Source organism: Pieris napi, chromosome 11 (assembly GCF_905475465.1).
Source record: "Pieris napi chromosome 11, ilPieNapi1.2, whole genome shotgun sequence".
NCBI lineage: Eukaryota > Metazoa > Arthropoda > Insecta > Lepidoptera > Pieridae > Pieris > Pieris napi.
The window spans coordinates 1130342-1155217 of NC_062244.1; the positions used below are offsets into that span (position 1 = coordinate 1130342).

The 24876-nt window shown below is 33.0% G+C and overlaps 1 protein-coding gene across 6 annotated transcripts in view; it reads right to left on the reverse strand.

Annotated features, from left to right (window-relative positions):
* The window catches only part of LOC125053838 (homeobox protein cut), a 133919-nt gene extending 119963 nt beyond the window's left edge, over window positions 1–13956 (reverse strand). For 4 of the 6 annotated variants that reach the window (XM_047655426.1, XM_047655423.1, XM_047655424.1 and 1 more), the window contains exon 1: window positions 13718–13956. The gene's annotated coding sequence lies outside the window, so the exon portion shown is untranslated. The remainder of the gene's footprint in view (window positions 1–13717) is intronic. The other 2 variants (XM_047655428.1, XM_047655427.1) reach the window with 1 other exon arrangement.
* Window positions 13957–24876: the final 10920 nt, after the last annotated feature.

Here is a 24876-nt window from a genome sequence, read left to right on the forward strand (position 1 = left end):
CTAATCAATATTAAAAGTTTCGGTGTGAGCCAATCGTCACCCCACGAATACAGCGACAAGTTGATTTTGATATTTGATCCAAGTTACGGGCTGAGCGTCTAATGTAGCACAAATTATACAAATACAATGCAGTACAAATGCGATTATAAAGGCCAGAGGAAATTGGAACGAAGGATCGCCGAGAAGTAGGTCAATACGGAAGACGACAAAATACATTGTCATCCCAGTATTAAATATATATACATACATACTAAATATAACATATATAAATACAAAATAATTAACTTTTTTTAATATTGTTTAAAGTATTTGTACTGCTCTGAGCAGTGTTGGCTTAGTGGCTTCAGCGTGCTATCATCCCTGAGGTCGTAGGTTCCATCTCCGGCTGTGCGCCATTTGATTTTTTTTATGTGCGCATTTAATATTCGCTCGAACCGTGAAAGTTGACGGCGTGTGTCAGGCATAGGAGGCTGATTTACATGCCTATTAGGTTGACAAATGATCATGAAACAAATACAGAAATCTGAGGCCCAGACCTAAATAGGTTGTTGTTATTTGTACTGCCCAGTTTTTAATATCATATTTAAATCTTAGCTGTCAAAAATGACTGAATTATCAAATTAATATACATATATATTTACTTCTACCAAAAACAATCAGAAACCAAAAGCTTGTCAACGGGACATGGAACGGAGTATGTTAAACATACAGGGGCGTGGCAGATGGAATACATGCATAAGGATAAAAATATACGATGTACTAACAAAAATTAAAAAACTGGGCTTATGATGAGGTCCAAAAAAGATGGACCAAAGACGTTATAGAACCCCATTGGAGTACGAAAAGAGGCCGTCAAATAAAGAGATGAGAAGATGATCTCGAAGGATGAAGAAGATCAGCGCGAAAGAGACGAGGGGAAACAAAAGAAGGGGAGACATATCACAGAAAACCTGGCCTGGTTGCTGATAACTAGTGTGATATATGCTTTATGTTGCCTAAATTTATGTAAATGTTGGTACCTAAGTGAATGATGCCATCATAACGCCATTTATCTAGATAAATTTGCTGAGTTCTGAGCTAGTGCCGATGACGTAGGAATTCCCAATGTTCCCGTTGTTTAAGCTAGTGCCGGTGACACATTAGTTATTCGCGACATCCCAAGACTCGAGCACAATCAGGAGCGGTAGCCACAACGTTGAATTACTAGCGTGTCAATCAATAAACATGATAAGTGCGGCAGTTTCGTGCGCCGATATGCAAACAGGATTACACGCCCGCACGAACCCACCGACTTGGATCGATTGTATTCGATTGTGTCCGTTTTTTTGTTCTTGGTCAAGTCGTCACTGACTCACAAAAACTTGCGACGCGCGTGAATTCCAAGTATCAAGATTGATTGGGCGCTCTATTACATGAACGTAAAACTTTTGTATTTTCTAATCTTTGTCAAGGAGGACGTGAATGTCAAAAATAGTTTGACAAATCACGAACAAATGAAGCTCGCCTTCAAAGATGAAATGCTTCTGTTTTGGTTTAAGTTTGGTTTCCAAATCATGCTTGAAGGTCTGCTATGGGTACAGTGGGACTGTACCACTAAGAACGGTTCGGTGCCACAATTCTTTTAACAATAAATATTATTTAGACTTTAAACTGATATATTTATTGTCTTTCAGTACAAAAATTTAAATCACAAATAATAAATAAGAAATTATTAATAAAGCGACATCGCAAAAGAAAATAATAGTAGCCTGTTTAATTTCCAATAATTACAAAATAATATACAGCTTAGATTGGCTATTATATTCCCTTTCTTTCTTTCTGTCTCTGGCAGAATGACCAGCTCTGTGGAACAGTCTGCTCCTCAGCATAATGCTGAGCCAACTACAACCACAGCACACACGCATTACACACTTGAAACGAACCGAAAGGGAAAAATATATTTTTTATATCTCTCATTATATTTTTTTTCTTTGATTATTGCTATTTTGTGTGTTTTTGCTAGTAAAAAATGTTTTGTTTATGTTATATACATTTTTTTCTTGCTATCCTAATATCCTATCCTTTTCCAAATATCCATGGTGTTTAATATCATACACCTTTAACAAAATTATGAAAAGCATTACGCAATTGCCATAAAATATAATATTATCAATATATCAATCAGTATCGTATATCATACGTGACACCGAAATGACTCATACAAAAAGAAATAATTCCCACTAGAATTCGCTTTACAGTTTATTAGTTAATATTCATTAGTAGGGGAGGCCTGATGTAGATAAGCCTACAGAAGGCTTATTAACGCATTCGCGGTCTTTCGACGGACATTTTAACACAAAAATAAATCAGCCAGGAATACTTCCTGAGTACCTTGTGCCAAGTAGAGCATTTTTGTTTGGGTTTATATGAAGAACTATTTATCTGTCCTCTATTAAGTTATACATGTTAACGTAAAATTGTAAAAACCGTTAGATTGTAATCTATCTCGCGAGATTATAAACTGTCGAAAGATTGTGAACCTCAGCGTACTGCTTACAATTTAACGTATTATTATTCGGTAGATTGTACTACACTAACGTAGTTATCATTCAAACTTCTTTGGTCAATTACAGATTAATTTTACTTACCAACAATTTCATATAACTACCGAATACGTTAATTTGTAAGCAGTTCGTTGAGGTTCACAATCTTTCGACAGTTTACAATCTCGCGAGATATATTACAATCTAACGGTGTTTACAATTTTACGGTGACATACATATTATAAAAGAAAATACTTAATAATATATTTGTGTATCAGTTTCATGATCGTTTGTCAATCTAATAGGCAAGTAGGTGATCAGCCTCTGTGCCAGACACACGCACTGTATGGGTCTAAGGCAAGCCGGTTTCCTCACGATGTTTTCCTTCACCGTTCGAGCGAACGTTAAATGCGCACATAGAAAGTCAATTGGTGCATAGCTGGGGATCGAACCTACGACCTCAGGGATGAGAGTCACACGCTGAAGCCACTTGGCCAACACTGCTCAATTAGACAATATACATAGCCAAAACAGATTACATTGATTAACAACATAATATATAAAACAGAAAAATTAAGTACAATACTAAACTACATTTTTAATTATCTACTCGCTTCTTAAAATATATAATAAATATATAGACAGTTATAAGTATTACTCTACTAACAATATATGGACTTATAATGGTCTGAATTAAATGTTTTTTTTAATATTTCATCACCTCCTCTTTGAAAAGAGGTCTACATCTTTATAATTTGCATTATAGTTATCTAAAACCCGAAACCAACGAATTACGCAAATAATTGGTGTTACGTACATGTAACAATTGCGAATAGGTTGAAAATATTTTATAAAATTTCTTGGATTAGAATTTCCTTAAAACATTAAAAATATCTTGATGAAAATTAACAATTCAAATATAACGACATTATTTTCAAGGATTTATGAATTGAAAGGAGCCATTAATTTCGAAAAATTAAGTCGTTACACGCAATTTGATTATACAATAGATATTCAATAGAATTGATATATTTGTATAGTACCTACAGTTTGATCAGAAGGAATAACGAGATTATGTTTTAATTCGAACAGTCCAAGTTTTACAAAGTTTAGTTTGTGATATATTTTGATAGGTAAATAATGTTGATAGTTGATAAAAAAAAAACATTATTACTACAACATTTTTAGGTCTCGGCCTCAGATTTCTATATCCATTTCATGATCATTTGTCTAATAGGCTTGTAGTCGACTTTTTGTCTAAAGCCGGTTTCCTTACGATGTTTTCCTTCACCGTTCGTAGCGAAATAAATTTTAAAAAACTTGTGTTTACGATAGTCCGAAGGAAATTCTTCAAGCAAGATGGTGAAGCTTGAATGGGGTACCAGTAATTCCCCTGGTGTTCTCTACTTATGCAGTAATACTCCTAACAATCACATACTTAACCTACATAACATTGCGTGGTAAAACCTTTTAACCTTCGATGAAAACCAATTGGAAAATTCTTCAGTAAGAAAATACTTTTCAAAACCCATAAATTAGGGCACTAAATAAAAAAAACTTCGTCAAAGCAATCCATCGATTGGCAGGAACAGTCACGGAACCGATAGAGTGACAGAATCATCAACCTTATGCCATCGGAATACGGGCGAGGGTATAACTAATCTTATAGTTTATGGTAGTGATAAACTTGTTGTGGCTGTGTTTACGCACTGAGCACCTGCCCTATTTTATTGTAAAAGTTTTATCGGAAAGCGATGAATTGATGACGCTTTTACTTTTAATAGCTGGCTTTAAGGTTAGTAGCGTTTTATAGCTTGTGAAGATTTACGCAGTGACAGGTGGATACAAGGTTTACTGGGGAGGTCTTAAAATCCGGGATTAAGTAGACGTACAGTTAATTTTAACCACAGTTAGTCCAAATCTGAAATGCGAATCGCTACTACAGTAGATGCCGATAATTTGAAAACATTCCAAATCTGAAAGTCGAACGTCAGAGCGTTCCTTTTTCGAATTTCCCGCGTCTTTCTTTTGTTGCCATAGACGCGTTATCGACACTCAACTCTGTGCCAGATATTAGTCATATTTCCGAAGTTTGTTCTTTTTAATCCGTTGTGGTTTCTCGTTCGCTCTTTGAACTGCACTCGACGTTCGCAAAATTCGATTATTTTATTGCAGTTTGATTGATGGAATGTTGTTAGCGCTCTTTGTTGGGCTAAGTGCATATTTCGGTACTTGCTCCTTGTTTTTGAAAATGGAACGTTGAGTTTTAAACTCCGTTCGATTTTTAAATTACGACTTTATATGATATTTTATTGCGAAAGAATTGTATTAACATAAAATTACCGTTTGAAGCGCATTTCGTGTCGGGTATCGGTTCAATCAATGACTTTAATATATCAAAGAAAGCAATAAAAATTCAATATCGTCCAAATTGTCAATTTCAATTTGACAGGCCTGGAACATGGCAATCCCTCAGCCCGTCACTCGAATTTCGATTCGAATTTCAAAAAGACTCGATTATCGACAATTGATTCGAGACATCGCGTGCTTGTATTATTTTTATTTATTAGCTGGCAGGTGTGTTGCCATTTAATTATTTTTGGACATCAACTTGTCTATGGCATCGATATAGGGCGATCGAATGTTTGATAAGACGTTAATACAAACTGTATGTCGACTATAGATTATGGTAATTTGGGTTAATTTTGACGTTTGGTAATATTTATAGTGAATACCATTAAAATAGTAATACATTTAAAAAAATAACGAAGACAATTTTTGTATTGCTATAATAAATATAACGTATCTACACCGAGGCGCCATCTTGACGCCATAAATAACAGAGATAGATAAGTGAGACAGATATGAAAATATTTTAAAAATAAATAGTAATTATATCAAACAACACTCGTGGGGATCATAATTAATCAATTTATTACTCATTAGGGAACTAAAACGGAGATGACGTACTTATGGCGGCAAAAAAGCGCGGGAAAGAAACTTTAAGAATGACATTTAAATCTTTAATAGACTTTAGTAGTTCGCTGTGTTCTAATAGAGTGTTCATTATCTTCTCTTCTTTCTCTGTGTGTAGAGTGAAGGGAAACAAAGAGTAAAATTCCGAATCTCAATTGACACAGATACAGATAATCCACAGCTAATAGATATGGCGTCAGTAAAATGTTCTGTACTCTATAATCTATACTATTAAGATGGTTTTGTAACACTATTGCTATATCTACTTGTAATATATTAACACTCTAGATCTTGATATAGGTTTTTTAAGACTAAAATTCCCGCCTATTCTTAACTCCAGCCGATATTACGAAATCGAAATAAGTGACATTAACGTGAGGGGAACGGAAAAAGACATCGGTAAACGATGTATGACATTTCAATATTTTTTTCTCCCGGTAGTGTAACCATGATAAAAAACTAATTAAATTTTTGACTGAATAAATATAAATCTTTAGTAATTTATAGGCATTTTTTTTGTGTCAATGTATAGTGTGTTAGTAAAGCAGTGTTAGAATCTCATCCTTGGAGTCTTAGGTTTTATCTCCGGTTAGCATGACTTTCTTTCTATGATCTCATTTAACATTTACCCGAACGGTGAAAACATCGTGAGGTACATTTGTCTTAGATTGACAAGTCATGAAACATATACATAAATCTGAGGTCCTAAAAAGAGTCATCGCCACTGATTTTTTTTAAACCTAACAATCAAATAGCCCCCCTTCCCCTCCCTGTGGGGCAACAAACACAGATTTAGATAAAAGTCATGGTCACCCTATCCACATTCAAATGCAGTTCATCATAGCACCCCACGGAAATATACGAGTATTTTTGGGAACACGTCGATTCGACTTATTGATGATGTTTTAAAATGAAACAGATTTTTGCTTCTCAACTTCTATCTATTGAGAGCGAAATTTGATCTGTATAGAAGAGAACGAGGCGACGAGAACTTGGTGAAACTGAAGAGAGACAATTAAGAATTGGGAAGAAGATGTTTCCTTGCCCATGACCTGACATGGGCAAGGCCATTACCTGACATGAGCTACCGACTAAAGAGAGAGAATTAAGAATTGGGAAGAAGATGTTTCCTTGCCTATGACCTGACATGGGCAAGGCCATTACCTGACATGAGCTACCGACTAAAGAGAGAGAATTAAGAATTGGGAAGAAGATGTTTCCTTGCCCATGACCTGACATGAGTTACCGACTGAAGAGAGAGAAGTAAGGTTTGGTATTAATAAAACAGGTTAACCGACTTTGAATATTTAAATGTCTACATTGACATCCGAACAGGTGACGTCCAGTAATGATGTGCGTGATATTTAGTCCACTATTTATAGACCGGACATTTTAGTCACGGCACCATTGATTATCTGTTATGATTCGTACTACAAAATCTCAAGGCCTGTATTCAGGAACGTCAGACTTGAATCAAGTTTCGAGAGCTGTCAAACCATTTTTTCATATGACGTTTGACTTGTTTGACAGCGCTCAATACGCTTTGACATCTCTTGAAATTTTAGTATTTTTTTATATTACAGGGAGCAAACGGGCAGGAGGCTCACTTGATGTTAAGTGATATAACTCATTGCCAGAGGGCTCGCTAGTGCGTTGACGGCCTTTTAAGAATTCGTACTGTATGTGTACATTCATTGATTTAAGTACATATATATATATATATTTTATCTTCCGATTCATGGTTTAAATGGTTTGCCCCATGCCCCATGTATGTCTCTATATTACAGATAAATAGAACAAAACAAAGTAATCGTGCCGCCCATGGACACACTTAATGCCCAGGGCTCGCGAGTGCGTTGCCGGCCTTAAGTATTGGTACACTCTTTTCTTGGAGTATTTAGATATCTTAATTAAGGTATGTATATTTTTTATCTGTGTTTGATTTTAAATTGGTTAGCCCCATGCCCCAGTCTCTCTATTACACAGGTAAATACAAAGTAATCGTGAACAGCTGATACGTCAAGTAAGAGTTCATGACCTTTCAGGGGTCAATGACCTTCCGGTATAAATAATATTTTGATATATTGTATCTCTTTTTGTTAATCTTCTGTCGTTTTGAAAATACAAAATACTGTGTGTTTATGAAGGTAGAAGCACAAAATTATTTTTTTATAGACCTGGAAGCTGCCAATATTTAATCGTTTGAATGCCAGGTGAAAATTATAAGTGTTTGCTTAAACCATTGTTTAATTTAATTTAATATTCTAATTCTTATCTCAAGTCATCTTTAGTACTTCTCGAACTTCATACAGGAACAGAACAGCTCTTGAGACTAGATTGATAGAATACGGGCCTTAGTGATTTTAATAAAACACAGTAACCTAGTGTGCGGAAAGAGGGCACATGGGCAGAAAGCTCTATGATGTTAGGTGTTACATAAACCCTCATTTCTAAAGTTGGTCGCGAGTGTGTTGCCGGCCTTTTAATGGTACGCTACTTTCTGGAAGGTTTCCATTGTGATGACTACACTGGCATTATATTTATTTATTTATTAAAAGGCTCATCAATAAAGGACTCACATTTCCAGACGGCTCACGAGTGTGTTGCCGGCCTTTTAAGAATTGATCTTTTCTTAAAAAAACAAACATAAGGTTACATTCATTAAAAATCATACAATTACTAAACTAATAAAAAATATAGTTATAGCTAATATATATATTATGTTAGTTATATATCCTTTAATAAGGAATGCTTCATATGTTAAAAAACGTCGATCGCAGACGGAAAGCACATGTTAGTGATTCTTTTTTCAGTGATCGGCAGATTTCGACGCATCTGTTATGACGTATTATTTGAAAAAAACAGAGGCGCTACAACGCACGATTTTGTTATTACTTCTAATAGATTGTTTAGCGAGGAGCTGGGACACAGGTATACGTAAAAGGGTTCACATTAAATATGTGATGTTTATTTTAGATGAGGTGATCAGGCGTTGGTGACGTTGATTTTTATTATTATTATGTGGGTATGTGCTTTACACACATTGATATTTTTTATTATAAGACAAATAGGTGATCAGGCGTCTGTGTCTTACACATTTTGATATTTATTAATTTATAAGTAGGTGGTCAGGCGTGCGTGGCAGATGCTAGAACGTTGGCTTCGTTTTTTGGGTCTAAGCCTGGTTTTCAATATTTTCCTCCACAGTGTAAAATTCGCACATAGAAAGTGCACAGCAGTGATTCAAACTCACGACCTTCGGGCCAGGTCCATTAAAGACAAGCCCAGCTAATAATAATTATATTATTAAAAAGTGGCGGAGAGTTTATTGCTAGTTCTCTTCCGTTCTACGCCCTAGATTTGAGAACTGGCACTAAATGTAAAGTTAGAAGCATTTCATATACATTTCTTTTTTTTACGATCATAAGTGTACATTGTGTTGCCTATATGATTAAATAATTTTTGAATTTTATTGAAACACTGTTACAGCGCCATCTCTGTTTTCTCAGCGCAAACTCCACAGCCCTTCCGCAACTTTGATATTCAATACGTCTATTTTTCCAAAACTTTCCACTAAGCAAAATGAACTAGATCGAATTCTTAGAAAAAATTAAAAATGGCGATAAAAATACTGCCTCATGTTTCTGACGGCGATAAGCCTTTAAATTGAGACTTCGACATATTTTCACACGCTCCGTGTGAGGGAAATTGAGCTTTTTCTGTGGGGAATAGAGTGTGGTATCGATTGGGGGTGGTGGGTGGTGTTATGTGTGGTGCAAGTGCCCCAGGGAAAGCGGAGGCTGGACCGTCCCAAGCAAACCTGGCGTCGTAAAGGCAAAGAGAGCCTTACTGACGTAATACAATGCCCTCTGCCCCATCTAGGGGTTTTAGAACATTACTAGCTGACCCGAAAAATGTTGTGTTGCCATATATGTATATTATCTTTAGGAAACATTTTTTTAGTTCAATAAAAATAACTATCTACTATAATAAAAAATAGGGGTTGATCGTAGAAGGGTGACAATTAAGGGTTATATGTATTTTTGTATGTTGTTTAAAAATCAAAAATTAACATATAGGGGGAAAAAATAGATGTTGTCCGATTCTCAGACTTACTGAATATGCATAAAAAATTTCATAAGAATCGGTCGAGCCGTTACGGAGGAGTATGGGAACGAACATTGTGACACGAGAATTTTATATATTAGAAGTCCCGCGAACTTCGTTATAAGTTAGCCTACCTTTTGGGTAGCTACATACCAACATATGGAACATTTAGATATTATATAAATACTTCGCTTTTCCAGAATAAAAACCTTAGTAAAGCAATTTTTTTTAATATTTTTCCCATAAAAACCTTCCTCGGGGAATAAATAAATAAATAATACTCTTTCCAGCCGTCTCAGACTTAACATATAATTACTTACGCGTGACAAGTATTTTTATTAATTAAAGATATTCAAATTTTAATTTAAAAAAAACAGTGGTATCTCATATTTCTGAATCTGTTTCATGATCTGTCAATCTAATAGCCAAGTAGGTGATCAGCCTCCTGTGACACACGCCGTCGACTCTTTTGGTCTAAGGCAAGTTTTCCTCACGATGTTTTCCTTCACCGTTCGTTTCCTTCACAAGAAATTGGTGCACAGAACCTTCGACCTCATGATGAGATGATGCGGATGCCAGAAATTTAATAACCAATTTTATATTTATACATATACAAACATGCAAATGAAATGAAGTGAAACGTTTATTTGCTAAGATAGTAGTAATTAATAGATTAATTAGAGAGTTTATTAGAGAGAGTAATTAGATAGATTAATTATAAAAATCCGCACAATCAGCCATATATAAATAGGCATGCAAATGTCATATTAATTTTTATAATGTTATAAACTCGAAATAATAATAATAACATAATGTCATAATGAAATTATAAGTTAAGTAATTTTTGAGCAGTCGCTCTCTCTTATGAAATACACCAATCGGTGTAGTGTATCCATAATATTGCTAATGTAAACAATTGTATGGGCTGATGTATCAATTAGACAGCTAAAGTTACACTATAGTAATGTCCTGTTCACGGGATTTCTTTTCATCTCTTTTATGACTTCTTTGATACACAGTTCGGGTAACATATTTATCTATCATTCTTTAAATAAAAATTGCTAAAATATTATTTCAAAAATTAATATATAACAAACTATATCAATTAATTAAGAAGTTTTTCATTCTGATTTAAATAGCAATCTAATTGAACTAAAGTACTCATTTTTATCAGAACAATAGAAAGAGATGAAAGAGTGGTTAAAAGAGTGCAAATGTTTAAGATAATGATAAAATTAACTATTTAGACGAACAGTTCTCACAACGCTGATGTTGACTTTGTCAAAGTATTGGGTGTCATCTTTAGATAATGTAAACAGTTTAAAAATTAGTATATCTATTCAAACTTTATAAACAACTTAAATACTAAACTTATCAATACAATTAATTTGTATTAACGATACTAAAAAATAAAAGATAGCATTAAAATTAAATTTAAGTCTAGACATTTACGATACAAAGAACAACAAGACAAAAATCTTTTATTACAAAAATTCTGTTGTTAACAACAGTGTATTTAAAACAAGCATTTTATAACAATGTATTAGTGTCCAGCGTTCTTAAGCTTTAAAATAAGAACATTTTTAAAAGAACGGAATATATAATTAATAAGCAAAAATAATAATATTCAAAATATGTTCGAAACACAAACATTCTAAATTTAAAAAAATATGATATCAAATAAAAAATTAAAAAGTATTTTTTATAATGGATTCATAATACCGGTTAACATAATTTTAAGAATTTTAAAAATTTAAATTAGGCTATTTACAAATTGATTGGACTATTGATTTATTATCTATTTAATATTTATATTATCCGTTATAAAACATTTGTCTATTTTGTGTAGAAATATTATTGTAAATTTTGAATATAGTATATTTTAAATCTGTCGATAATTATTTATAAATTACCGATTAGTTAGATTGCGATTATAAATGTTTAGTAGAAATGTAATATATAAGATCCAAGTCTGTTGGTGAAACAATTACAAAAAACAGTACTTCCAGATATCCCTATAGCTAAGCTTCATTTTACCAAACAATTTTTGTTTTGCCCGTATTCAAACCTTATACACGCCGTATAAATTACTCTAAATTACAAGTTTCGCTCTGTTGGTAATATTATCTTATATATACTAGATACTAAACTCATCAAATTATTGCAAACGAATAGAACACAATACGTAAGATTAAACGATAGTTATTAATCGGAACTCATATTGTCTCACGGTAAGTTAAAAATAACTATGATTATAAACGATAAAACACATGTGTTAAGCGATTTAACAAACTTCCGTTGTGACATTACTTTGATAAACTATTAATGTTTTTTAATTACTTATAGATATGTATTTAAATACATGTATCGGCGAATAAAACAATAATTTAAAGTAAACAAATTAAAAATGCTTTTTATTTAAAAATTCTTAAAAGACATTTAAAATATTAAAAATCTGTAAAAAAATATATAATTTGTATTTTAAAAAATTTTATTCTTTCGAATTTCGAAATTGTATTAATTTGAAATTCGAACTCGGTTTCAAAAGTGCCGGCGGTGAATTAAATTACTACAATGTTGATAAGACGATATTAATTCTATATTTAAAAAGAGTAATTTGAAATTTAGCACAGACTATCACATTATCTTAAATTTTGAAATGAGACAAAAACTATGAAAATGGTGGATCTCAAACAATAGACAGGGGTCAAAAAACTCGAGTGACGCCATCTGTTCGAAATTCAAACTCCGTATTCCATAGATACTTGTATAATGTCAAATGATTCTAATTTGATTATTGATATTGTTGTTAGAAAATAAATTTATATTTGTGTTGACAATAAAGAATGTAGGAAATGTAAAACAAACATTTTTTAATTAATATTTAGCGATATCGCAAATTTAATTAGATTTTTATTTTTTATTTTAACGATTACCGAATTGATACAATTTAGATTTTAATAAGTAATTTATTAACATTATTAAATTAACATAAGTTATTTTCGTTTAAGATGTCTAGATAGATCAAACACATAATATTTTATATGTGCATAGGTACTTTTTACCACAACACAAGTAACTCACAGACATAATATTCTTTCTTTAAATTAATGAAAAAAAAACAATTCAGTATTTTTGTTATCATAATCATTCCTAATTTTTCTAATTTCACAAATGTGATACATAATATTTTCGTAATAGCTATTTTCATATTAAAATATCTATCCGTCGCGTCTTCGCACGACAGTTTGAATTTTAATAAAGGATAGTGACATTATAAAATAATTTATTTAAAATTAACACTTTTAACACTTCATAATAAACAGTTAAAGTAATAGCATTAATAGTAGGAAATTAATATGCAGATATTAATATATTTATGTATCACTGAAATTATCTTACAAGATAAGAAATGACTGCCAAGAAATTTACAAGTTCTAGAAATCCCTTTACCTAAAATTTAATGCAAGTGCCAAAACCAATTGACATAAAAATGGATAATCGGTTTTCCAAAATCAAATTTAATTAATGATCAAAAATTAAAATGATGGAAATGTGTGAAAAAACACCACGTATTCCAAATTTAAATTATACTATGACGAGAGATTATTAATTCAAATTTAGAACATTTCATTCCAAATTTAATCTTTATTATTTTGTTTTAGATTAAGTGATTCCAAATTTGAATAGTTTTTTTCACGATAGCGTGTTCGCAAACAACTGATCGCAAACAATCAATCATTATCGTACACGACTGAACACTACTAATTAACTGTATTAATACATCATTGATACGTGTGATTTCTAATCGGTAGACTTTTTTGTCTAATTAGAATAAGGCGATAAATTTACCGGTAAAGTTTTAACAATGTAGATGTTTTGAAATTTATTTTTAAGTTGATAATTGTTGAGTTTTCATTTGAACTTTGTTTTTGAATAGAGTTAGAATTGTATCACCTAAACTTTGAGAATCACCTATGTTTGTTTATTCACTTTTTGTGTCTAATTTTTTATTTTATTACTTTTGTAGGTATGTCTTAACTGTCAACCTTTACTTAAAAGAGCCCTAAGACCGAACCAAAGACGTAAACAAAATAATCACAATCACTTACTTGTTGTAACACAAAAAACTGTAAACACAATTGTTAATCACTTTCAAACACAATCCTCAGTTAGTAAAAAAATCACAGAACACAATTCGATTTTTAAACTCTCACAAATCGATTATTGGTTTCCGATCGGATCGGTTACGTAAGGCGATCCTTAGCCTACACAACACGAGCGCGCGGCAATACCGCGTTCAGCGACTGCAGTGCAATCCTTCGGCACGGGCCCCTCCAAACTGCGCGCATCTGAGGCTAACTCCTTGGTGAGACCCCGCCCAGTGGGACGCCACTCAGCAACTAAGATGACCGTCTCCCTCCTTGTCGCTCCGTACCGCGATTGTCGTTGCCTCTCGCTCGCGCGCGGCGACAGAGGGGCGCGCCAATAGGATCGGTTCGGATCGAGTCGAGACGATGAATCGAGATGTGTACTTAGGTATCGCTGCAAGTCCTTTTGTTGTAGTCGATAATAGGATGCGCTTTTTTTGCAGCGCAATCGACGGCCGATGCGTTTTAACTATTTGTTTACTTCCATTGTTGTGGGTCATCGGCAACGCTTGTATTATTGGGAATTCCAAATTTAAATTTTGTGTTCATAAACATTAGAGAAACAATTCTGGTTCTATTTTTGAATATTGGAACTGAATATTCCATTTTTGAATTTTTTGTTCGAAGACGTTTACGTATTTTTTAAATTGTTGTAATAATGGAATTGTATTAGTATTAGAAAGTTATTTGTTTGAATAGAAAGTGCAGATCGCGAAGGGCAAAGTATTCGTAGGGACGCAAGGGTGGCTGAACTCGCTAGGGCAGAAATGTAGGTCAGTTTTTGTTTCGCGCCGAAATTCGGTTAGTGGGTTTGTCTTGAGTCTAATCGAATGCCGATTAATCGAACTTTTCCAAATTCTATTTTTAATTTTTATATTATTTAATTTTAATGATTAAATTTTTGATTTCACTCATTTAATTAATAATGAATTAAATATTCAGTGCAATTTTTAATAGCTGTTATTTGAATATTATTCTTACGGAAAAATTAAATTAATATGTATAGTTTTTTTTACTTTTAATATAATTTTATATATAAATCAACCAAATTTTCCGTTCCAAATCACAGCTAATTATTATACACGGAATTTTTTATACCGCTTTATTATTATATTTTTTAATAGCAAACATAATAACAAATTCTAAGACACGGGCATCGCTGAACGCCGTACGTTCCAAGTTTCATTCCGCTCCACACTAGATGGCGCCACCAATCGCATAAAACATTTTCCGACAGTTTCATTTGAGGAGTTTAGAAAAAATAATACATATTTTTAAGAATCTCTATTTTTAAAATACTATTAGAATATTTTAGAGTAATTTAGAATAAAAAAATCTGATTTTTCTAGACTAAAGAGAACGCCACATAATCTATGAACAATCCAACATCATTTGTGTGACTTATACTAATATTATATTTTATAAAGGACTGTATTTGTAACAAAGAAACTCAAAAACATTCCACAATTAACCGATTTTGATTCTAGCACCATTAGAATGTTTATCATCTGAATAACACAGTCCTATATTTTTGAGACACGCCGCTCATTAATAATAAAACAATTACTAAAAATAAAATTTAAACTAGAAATGTCGCTTGATTATTGGTCGATTAATAATTAAATAAAGTACAGTTTTAAGAAATTTAAAGTCCGATTAGCTAACAACTGTCAGCCTTTAACACTTATTGTATGACAAATATATTTACACCTTAATAGGTGACTATGAGTACGAATTTTGAATTTTTGTCCTTATTTTTATACATTAAAACATATAGCGAGATCAAAGCCAACCGCCATATAAACATAGTAAAACATTAATAATTAATGAAGCTTAACGACTTTATTAAGTGGTCGTGTTTCTTAATGTATTTTTATTGCTTTAACAGCTACTAAACACCTCTAAATTGCAGACAGAAGGTATAAAGTTGTATCTTTATGCGTGTGTTGTGTGTGTCATAGATTCTTCGAATTTCATAATAAAAGCATTTAAAACTATTAATTACATGTTAATTGTCATAAAATCATTATTTTATTCCATCTTTGAATATCACTTAATGTAAATTTATTCGATGTTTAAATTATTATCAATGTTTTTAAATATCATTAAATTATTGTTTATTCAATTTTGAAACAATTAAATTAGTCATCAATTTCATTTTTAAATATCGATAAATTTATATTTATTCTATTTTCAAATATCATTCAATTCGTTTCCATTTTCATTTTTAAATACGAGTATCGTCAAAAATTATATTTATGATCTTAGCACCGATTGCTCTTTTCTTTTCTTTTTATCTTTAACAGAGCTTCTAAGTCAATTTACTAACACCAGCACCTGTTTTGTGCCAAAATTTAATTTTAACAATGAAGCTACAACCTTCTAGGTATTTTCGTTTGTAAGGAAGTGCTATTCCGACCAGCCCCAAAGGCTATTGTCGCGTGAAGTAGCAGTGCCGGGCAGTGGGGTTTAGGGAAGCCCCAACACGCTTCCTTTTGGACCCTGAATCTCTCCGATTAGCAGTATCCATATGTACCTACTCCTGATACCCCTTTTGGCTTTGAATTAAGTAGCCTTTGACACCATGGTCTCCATTGTCTCCAGTGGTCGGTCAATATTCCAGCTTCTGGACATCCTACAGGCATCCCTAGAGAGTTGGCAAGTGGATCTTCGATCCCTTGGAGGATGGGACGGTCTTTTTGAATTTACTTTAATTTTTTAATTATTACTAGCTGGCCTGGTGAACATCGTACCGCCTAACTGTCTATTCTTTATTTTTTTAAATACTTATTCTGCTATTCGGGACACCGGTCTAGCTAGTAAGATAAAAAAAGAAAGTTGATAAGACAAAAATACATTAGGTATGTCAAAAATAAAAATTTACCTTCCCGGAACCCCTCCACTAACACTTGAACTCTATGATATGGTATTAAAGTTCAAATTAACTTAAGTATTATTATTATACGAATATTTTGTATGGGCATATAGAAAAGTTGTTTTTAGACGTTTTCACTCTTTTTTTTTTAATTTTTCTCTTCGTAAGAACCATCCTCGTACTTCAAGGAATATTATTTAAAAAAAACAGACAAATCGGTCAAGCCGTTTTCATGTTATGTCGTGACAACGGAAAACGGGTTTCATTTTTATATATATAGATTATAAGGTTAAGAATATTATAAATACTATATTTGTGTATCGTAATACAAACACAATACTAATATTAGTGAGTGAATGAAAAATGATGTTAAAGAATTCTTTGCGTCTAATTAATTCTATTGAAAGGAGCAAAAAACCCTTTGAATGAACGTTTTTATTTCAAATTAACTTTGATAGAATTTTTCATAACTTGAGCTAATAAATCATTGGAAAATTAATAATTAATAACGCGACGCGACGGGGTGAAATCGGACGTGAAATTCAGTATTTGCATAAGAAGGGATGTTTTTTGGATTTCTTTTTCTGATAGGTTTGTATGGATATACCTATATTTTAGTCATTGCCTGGAAGTCATAAGTCCGCCCATTGCATCATATATTAAAATATATTATGTACATTACTGTTAATAAAGAAATGGGCAAGTGTTTTCAAAGTCGTTTTTAGATTTGCTTATTATCTGCCCACAGCAGTGGTGACCTAGTGGTTTCAGTGTGCGACTCTCGTCCCTGTTGTAGGTTCGATGCCCTGCACACCAATAGACTTTTCATGTGTTCTCGAATGAAGGAAAACATTGTGAGGAAACCGCTCGTATTCGTACGAGTTATAACTGGTAAATAAAATAAACTAGTGACGCTACAACCTTTTTAGGTCTGGGCCTCAGATTTCTGTATCTGTTTTAGAATCATTTGTCAATCATTTGGCAAGTAGGTGATCAGCCTCTTGTGCCTTACACATGTCGACTTTATGTGTCTAGGAAGTTTTCCTAAACCGTTAGAGCGAATGTTAAATTCGCACATAGAAAGTCCATTGGTGCTCAGGGGATTGAACCTACGATCTCAGGGATGAGAGTACACGCTAAAGCCACTAAGCTAACACTAACATATATACAACTTTTAATATCAATAAATAATAAAGTTATGTCCATACAACTATACCCCAACCCTTTCTTAAAATCGAAGGGAGCGAACAGATGTCGTAATATCTAAGTTAAAGATTCCAATTCTTTAAAATATCTAACTTAAATCTGAGTTCTTAGTCTAAATTTCTCAATCTTATTCTTATATGGGGAAATTGTCAATTTTTGAAATTGATGTATCGTTTGCAGTTAAGATATTTAGTACGCCCTTGATTTGAGAACTGGCACTAAATGTAAAGATTAATACATTTCATTTTTTTTGACGTTCATAAGTGTACATTGTGTTACCTATATGATTAAAATATGATTTTGACTTTTGAGTGACCAGATTGATTGCCCGAAACTTAAATTTAGATATAAGGATCTAAATTTAAGTTTCGTGATAAGACACATAAATTCGACATGTGTAAGGCACAGGAGGCTGATCACCTCATGCCTATTACATTGACTAATAATCAAGAAACAGATACAGAAATCTGAGGCCCAGACCTAAAAAGGTTGTAGTGTCAATAGTTTATTTTATTTACCAGTTATATTTCGTACGAATACGAGCGGTTTCCTCACGATGTTTTCCTTCATTCGAGAACGCACATGAAAAGTCTATTGCTGTGCAGGGAATCGAACCTACAACCTAAGGGGTGAGATTTACACACTGAAGCCACTAGGCCAATACTGCTGTGGGCAGATAAGAAGCAAATCTAAAAAAGACTTTGAAACGAAACTTAAATTTAGATATAAATAATAAAAAATGTGAATAATGTTTTTATTACTCAGAAACAATATTATGGGTGTTGGACCTGTAAGCTGTAGATAATTTTTATGAACTAGGTTTTTTGAACTAGCAAGTTTATATATCTTTGAAGCAGTTATGACTGGAAAAACGCATAATTTTTCTTTGAAAACATTTAGAGAAATTTTCCTTAATATTAAGGGGCCAACAAGGCTGTGGGCTATCAAACTATTTAATCACCTTCCTAGTAGTTCTTGATCTCTGCCGTGTGATGATTTCAAGGGGAGGTGATTACATTCTTAAAGGCAAGGTGCCTTTAGTGGGAGAGTATTTAGACCATATATACGTTTGATAAACGTTATAAATAATTTAATTTATTATTAATGATTGTAATATTTTTAACGTAAATGGCAAGTGTCTATAAGTGATCTGAAGAATTTCCGAAACAAAAGGCCGGCAAATCAATTGCGAGCCCTCTAGCATTGAGAGTGTCCATGGGCGATGGCATGACGTAACATCAGGTGAGCCTTCTGCCCGTTTGACCTGTATTTTATAACAATAAAAAAGGCCGGCAACGCACTTGCGAGCATTCTGGCATTGAGAGTGTCCATGGGCGGCAGGTAAGAAAATCTAACTGGTCACATGAAAATCTGCTTTTTGACCGGGACCTTTTAACCACAAATTAATATAATGACGTCATATCCTTCGATGTTCAAAAATTAAGGCTATTGTCCGCGATATTCCATTTTTAAATTATTACGTTATGTTGACATTTGACATTAAACTATAAATCTTAGACTATATTTAGCGACGAGTGTTCGATTTTTGAATAATGCCCACATGTTCCATTGTTTCACCACAATCGGTCTTATTAATTAATACATCATTAGGCACTTACAGTTGCAGTGTGAATGATCAGTAATGTAGAGTTAGTGATACCATAGACACGACACAGACCAGTCATATAATTCCAAATTTAAATTAGTTAAAGACGATAGTAGAATGTTTTATTGTAATTATCTGTTCCATAAAATAAATGACAATTGACGTTATGTAAAAATTTAGTTTTTAATGTTATTATAATTTTTCTTTTGCATTTACATAATAAATTATTAGAGATAAATATTCGCGTAAAACTAATTTTAAATTCACAATTTTTTCCAATAACCGTTACTCTCATATTATATTCGGTTTTATATATGAAAACCGATAACTTTAACTCTATATATTTTATGTCTGTGGTAAAACAATTAGAATTAGATGATGCGGGCGCAGTGTTCTTGCACTCTGCAATGACCCATTATTTCGTTCATTATAATTTTATACATTTGGGTTTTACACTCCCACTCACTCACACAAACGCATGTCATTCCTTTGTCGAACCACCTCCATGGTTAAGTGGTACATATGTCTTGTAGAGATTTTGGGTTCGACTCCCAGTGAAAAATATTTTTCTATTAATGCAATGAGTTGATTATCTGACATAATACTGTCAAAAACAATACTTTTGTATTGACATTGAATATTTCTTAGACATTTTGGAAAGGGTGTTCGAACCCCGAAGGGTTGTCTACTTATAATATTTATATTAGTAATCGAAAGTACAATTGAAATACAATACAAGTTTAAGACAGCTGGTGTCAAAGGATGTTACAACAGCTGATTACTTTTTATGTTTTTTAACACTCCAAACTTTCGCTATCTGTCATATTTTTTATCTGCCATCGAATTTAAATTTAGAACACATATCTGTTTAGCATTTGAATTTGGAACAAAAAGAATTTTACGAAAATCGAAAATGAATTTATCCATACAATATTTTATTTGTACATCATTTGAATTTGGAACAAAAAGAATATGACAAATATAACGAAAATAGAAAAACTATTTAATACATGATTATAATATTTATTAAAATTTTAAAAATCGAACGCAAAAGAACAAGCTGTGAGCAGTGTCAAAAATAATTTATAATATATCAAAGAATAATTGTTATAATTACTTATGCAAGAGCGAACAAGATCTCCCCTTAGTTTATTTTTTTATTATTCAAATCCACTAATGACTGAAGCCATTGTCAGTGTTTGATCAACGTCCGGGCGCTCGAATAAATCAATGGTTTGTAAAAAATATGACAGGATATGAAAAAAAAAGTAGATCAATTGCTATTTTTGCGAAAACCATATTTAAATAATATTGATTTGATACTTTTTGTTCTATTAGCTGTATTTTTCGTCAGTGACTTATACTTGTAATGAATGACTCTAAGTACAGTTGTGTGTAGGTTACAAATAAAAACTTTTTTAGGTAACCTCTTTGTACATAATTTTAAAATAAATAAACAAAATTAAAAAATCGAATATTATTCGCTCATATTTATTTAAAAATGGAACAATGCAATCGGGCAAATGTGGATCAATGGTTGAATACGATCCAATCATCCATCTTTGTTGCTTATGTCAATTTTTTGACAATTTGCATATGAAAAGCGCATTGTTAAAATATGGGACCCGTGTCAGTTTGTGTTTTACGGATGTTTGCTGTTTAATATAAAAGGATTTCTTATTGTATAAATGATAAAAGAGTTTTAAGATGCTTTGTGGAGAGATAGATAGCTGGGAGCTGCTTTATAGTAAGGTCGATTTAATTACGTCAAGTTGAATAATCTATTAAAGAGAAATACTTTTTTTATACGGTTTTAGATCGTAAAATATTTATATTACATTATAGATTTAGGAGTATCGTTAAGTATGACTTACTTATGTCAAAATCCATGTTTTTGACATATCGTCAATCGTCATCGTTCACGCTGAGTTCTCGATACCCTAAGAGGATATTTTTCCTGTTGTTAAAAAACCGATTTCTTTTTTAATTAACTTTTTGTTACAATAGTGTAATTGCTGATGTTTTTCGCAAAAAAAATCTTTACGGCTATAAAATTTTAAAAGGCCGGCAACGCATTTGCGAGCCTTATGGCAATGTGAGTAAATCACATATTTTAAATTAATTTCTAGTTGATTTCAATAATAATAAAAATTGGTCCAATATTACATATATGAGATTTAACCTATAGAAATTAGTAGCAGTATAGTTATCAGTGAATTGAATTCTAAAAAAATGGCAACATCGCCTAATGATGCTGACGCTAGAAAGAGATCGGTGATAGGTTTCACGCTAGTTGGAGAGAGAGAATCGATTCGATTCACCGGAAATGACATAATATATGGTGCATTGTTAGTAATGAGATCAGTTTGTATGTCCGTCCGTGGGCGGCGACTTACTTTTTTGTGTTATCATACGCTTGTTGAATAAATTGTATGATATTAATAGAATCGAGCTATTTGAATATTATTTATTAAGAATTCTCGATTATAGTAAATGCTCGTCTGCGTTGGTTTCGTGTTCATTTATAAAAAAATCCATAGACACAGACCAACGTTCAAAGGTACATCTACAGATTAAACCAGCTGTCTACTATCTAGTTAGTAAATTAGAAGTTCTAGAAGAAAGACGTCTAGAAGTGTAACATATGAAATGAGTGAAAATATTATATTAGACGTACCCCATATAATTATTTTTTTCACGCTGGCCACATTTCTATACTCTACAGCCACTAGCGGAACTGACGTTCGATATTTGAAATTCAAATTCGGATATCCATTAGTGCTCGTCATTTTAATGTGACATCGTATTGAGTTACTCTAATTGATGGCATTGCTCCACTTTCGATGGGTGTTTTTTTTAAAATTCGAACGTAAAAAGAGTTCGAACATCCTGACATTTGAGATTGAATAATTTTCGTTATTCGATATTTGAAAAGTCGAGTTGTATTTTGGTGGGCGTGTCTGCACTTTTATAGTTGCTGGAATAATTATGCTTGATTATTAATAGATTTTTTAAAGTATGGGCATCGTATTTGATTGTATACGTAAGATCTAAATTGTTGTCTATAAATTGTCTTCACAACATATACAGCTTTCGTTACTACCCCGTTACAATTTTAAGATCCGAATCGAATTCAAAAAATGAATCGGAAACGGATTTAAAATTAGATTAATGATATGTCACAATCGATGAAATCATCTATATTAATTATACGCTTCGATTGCGAATCGATTAATAACATCTTTGCTTTTATCGTTCATCAGCTGTTCATATTGAGTTAAAAATGGAGAAATAAATTCAAGCGAATTGACGACTCATTGGTCTAGTGGTTAGTACCACTGACTGCGAATCAATGAGTCCCGGGTTCGATGAGATCAGCCGGGTCTGGTCCCCGGCTGAGACGAATATCGATGTGATGAGCATTTGGTGTTGTGCTTAGGTCTTGGGTGATTAAATATGTATTTATATGTCTATCTATCTATAATATGTATGTATATCCGTTGCCTAGTACCCATAACACAAGCATCACCAGCTTAGCATGGGACTAGGTCAATTGGTGTGCATTGTCTTTAAAAAAAAAAGAATGTTATGCGTCCACATATACAGTCCACGTCTAAAGGCTAAAGCCACTAGGCCAACACTGCTATGTCCATGCACTATATGTATATCTTCTATAATACTGACGTAAAGTGGTTGTTCTGAGAAAAGTATTGGAAATATAAACGTCTAAATTAAATTTTTCTTTAGAATATTCAAATGCGTTTTGTGAGTCCCTTAGCACCCGGTATCACCACAGAACAGCTGAGTCACTTAGCGCGGTCTGTGACGCGTGTCCGCTAACCGACTTGGAAGGAGGTCACATGTGTAATGAAGCGAGAACGCACCTGTCGGTAATCACTACTGGTTCGACATACTGGAGACAGTTTCTTGATGAAATAATCTAAAACCGGTCTTCTATTTATATATTTTGTGTGACCTTGTAGGAATTGATACACTCTTGAAGGAGACTTAGTCAAATTGGTTCGGAAACACTTCAGTGATACGGTTGGTATTTAATATTCTGCCTCGATGATGAAACTCTGCTGTTGATTTATATGTGTTTCTTGAACTATTTAGCTTTATTGGCCATTTATGTCTGTTACAGACCGAATGTTGGGTCTTCACGATGTCTTTTAGAACGGTGTGAAGTCAATTTCCGCAGTTAGACGCTCATTTAGTCAGGTTGTTAATTAAGCCAGCTTAGCTTCTTCCAGAAGCTCAGAAGTTTCTTGGGCACTTTGCAGGCATCACGGAGCGACCTCACTGCTGGCTGGAAAGCCACAGCCAGGACTACGTGGGTGACTGAATCCTCTGCGCTGAAACAGTCTCTGCACATGGGGCTGTCTGTCGTGCCAAGAACGAGATGTTTATTGAGAAGACAGTGGCCCGTAATTGTCCCTATCATTTGGAGATTAATTTAGTTGAGCCAGTGTTACATTAACATACCAGATTGGAACTAGTTTTGTCAGATAAGACTTTGTCCTTTAGTCCGCCTCTTTACTTGAAACACATTACAATAAAAAAACACATTTTAGTCGACATAAGATAATGGTATTGTTATAATTTATATAGGATTTGATAAATGAAATATTTACTAAGTTTTGAGAAGCATACTATCCGCCCAATTTCTATTAAGATCAGGAATATATGATAGGTATTAAGAATATTGTTGAATGTCCAAAAAATTCAAAGCTTCCAACTAACCGGTTTCGGTTAACCATTCAAAAGCTTAACTAAGCCGTCTCCATAGTGACATAGCCTTTAAAAGAAACGAAATTCAGTTATAATTTCTCTTTAATTATATTTGTGGGCATTTAATTGATCGATTGTTAGAATTTAACTAAATGTTATACAAATACGATGTTTTGACAGTTAACCGCCTTAACTTCGTCTAATACCTCACTTAAAACTAAATCCGTCTTTTGTTGCGCTGAGTAAGAAATTGCAACATAAGAAAACATTATCGTTCGACTATGATTGGTCACAGTTTAGACCAATCAGAGACAGGCGACACGATCCAAATTTCGTTCGACCAATTATAATCAAACGAATCTCTTTTGTTTTTACATTCATCCCCACTTTTTGTCATTAAAACTATGAAACAAAAATCATTGGCGCTACAACCTTTTTAGGTCTGGGTATCTGTTTCATGATCATTTGTCAATCTAATAGGCAAGTAGGTGATGCCTGACACACGCCATCGACTTTTTGGGTCTAAGGCAAGCCGGATTTCTCACTGTTTTCCTTCACCGTTCGAGCGAAAGAAAATTCACACTTATAAAGTACAGCCTACAGCCGAGAATCGAACCTACTGATAGTCACACACTGAAGCCCTTTTATGAATCTGGAAATAAATTGTTTAGTAGTGATTTTTATTAAACAGTATATGTTCAT